Genomic DNA, 2,412 nt, shown 5'->3' with positions numbered 1-2,412 from the left:
TCTCGATCTCCTGACCTCGTGATCCGCCCGTCTCGGCCTCCCAAAGTGCTGGGATTACAGGCTTGAGCCACCGCGCCCGGCCCTGTATTTTTTTAATAGAGACAGGGTTTCGCTGTGCTAGCCAGGCTGGTCTCAAACTCCTGACCTCATAATCTGCCTGTATCAGCCTCCCAAAGTGCTGTGATTACAGACGTGAACCACGGTGCCTGTCCAGCCCCCACTTTTAAGCCATTTGCTGCTTGCCTCTGGGATAAAGGCAAATGTCATCACAGCCCGTGAGACCCTATATGGTTGGTGCTACTGACCTGCCCGCTCTCTCTCCCCTTGCTCACTCTACTGTAGCCACACTGGTTTCCAGTCTCCTTTTTTTCTTTTTCTTTTTCTTTTTTCTTTTCTTTTGAGACAGGGTCTCACTCTGGAGTGTAGTGGCACAACCATGGCTCACTGCAGCCTCTCTTAACTCCTGGGTTCAAGCCATCCTCCTGCCTCAGCCTCCTGAGTAGCTGGGACTACAGGAGCATACCACCATATCTAGCTAATTCCTTAAGTTTTCTATTTTCTAAGGCCGAGTGCGGTGGCTTACACCTGTAATCCCAGCACTTTGGGAGGCCGAGGCAGACGGATCACCTGAGGTCAGGAGTTCGAGACCAGCCAGGCCGACATGGTGAAACCCCATCTCTACTAAAAATAGAAAAATTAGCTGGGTGTGGTGGCACATGCCTGAAATTCCAGCTACTCAGGAGGCTGAGGCAGGAGAATCAGGCTTGACCCAGGAGGCGGAGGTTTCAATGAGTCAAGGTCATGCCACTGCACTCCAGCCTGGGTGACAAGAGCAAAACTTCGTCTCAAAAAAAAAAAAAGTATTCTATTTTGCAGAGATGGGGTCTTGCTACGTTGCCCAGGCTGGTCTCCAATGCCTAGCCTCAAGCAATCCTCCTGCCTCACCCTCCCGAGTAGCTGGAACTACAGGTATGCACTGCCATGCCCAGTACCCTCTCAGTCCTCCAGAGCATCCCCCAATTCTGGCTGCACTGCCTAGCAGGCACGCCCCCTGCCTGGTGAACTCATCCTCCTCCTGTCTGGTTCAGCTGGAACATCACCTCTCCCACAGTCTATGTTCTCATGGCTCCTTCATGTCTCCTCTCTGGTCCCCTTCATAGCCAGATGCCACCACCTGTAGCCCCTTGACCTTGAGTAAGTTACTTCCTCTCTCTGAGCGCCATGTGCCTCATCTGTAAAATGAGCATGTTACCTTCCTGGGCAGGTTCTCTGCAACACAGTAAGCTCCCTGAGGGCTAGGATCATGCTGGATGCCCCATACAGGGCCTGGAATGGATTGGGAGTTCAGTAAGTGTTTGTGGAGTGAATGAATGAGCGGCGTGGGGACCCACCAGGCCACTCTGTCCTCAACTTCTGTGACGACTGTCTTGACCGCTTCTGATCTGCTTATACCACAGCAACTCACTTCAGTTTGGTCAAAGCATGTGTCTTGAAGAGAGGGGGCCTCAGTTCTCTGATGTCTGCTTTCTGCAGCCCCTGGCCCATCGGCATTAGGTCTACACCTCCAAGGTCTAAGGGACGGCAAGACTCACACAGACGGAAGCCCACTGTCCCGTCACAGATGGGGAGGCCAAGACCCAGCGAATGGGAAATGACTTACCTGAAGCTTCACAACTGCTCTGCAGTACAGCTGGGTTGTGCAGTGTACAGGGCTCTGTCCACAACATATGCCACCCACAAGAACTGAAAAATACACTCAGGCACCTTTTTCTTTTTTTTTTTGACAGTGTCTCGCTCTGTCGCCCAGGCTGGAGTGCAGTGGCACACCGCACCTGGCCCCACCTGGCCCATTTTCGTATTTCTTTAGTAGAGATGGGATTTTGCCATATTGGCCAAGGTGGTCTTGAACTCCAGACCTCAGGTGATCTGCCTGCCTCAGCCTCCCAAAGTGCTGGGATTACAGATGTGAGCCACCGCACCCAGCCTGGAACTGGGATCCTAACCCGGGTTTATCTGACTCCAAAGCACTTAACACAGCAAGACAGGAGAGCAGGGTTGTTAAGAGCACAGAATCCGGCCGGGCTCAGTGGCTCACACCTGTAATCCCAGCACTTTGGGAGGCTAAGGCGGGTGGATCACTTGAGGTCGGGAGTTCGAGACCAGCCTGCCCAATATGGAGAAACCTCATCTTACTAAAAATACAAAATTAGTCGGGCATAGTGGCGCATGCCTGTAATCCCAGCTACTCTGGAGGCTGAGGCAGGAGAATCGCTTGAACTCAGGAGGTAGAGGTTGTGGTGAGCCAAGATCGTGCCATTGCACTCCAGCCTGGGCGACAGAACACAACTCTGTCTCAAACAAAATGAAACTACATCAGGAAGTGAAGAGGATTCCTCCATCCTGTCACTAAGA

General features: G+C 52.4%; 1 protein-coding gene across 1 annotated transcript in view; it reads right to left on the bottom strand.

Moving 5' to 3' along the window:
* Nucleotides 1–2,412, bottom strand: part of MORN3 (MORN repeat containing 3) — a 22,967-nt gene that overhangs the window by 19,493 nt on the left and 1,062 nt on the right. The gene's annotated exons all lie outside the window — the stretch shown is intronic.

This window comes from Colobus angolensis, unplaced genomic scaffold, assembly GCF_000951035.1.
Source record: "Colobus angolensis palliatus isolate OR3802 unplaced genomic scaffold, Cang.pa_1.0 Scaffold28, whole genome shotgun sequence".
Lineage (NCBI taxonomy): Eukaryota > Metazoa > Chordata > Mammalia > Primates > Cercopithecidae > Colobus > Colobus angolensis.
This window is presented reverse-complemented; position numbering and strand designations above follow the sequence as displayed.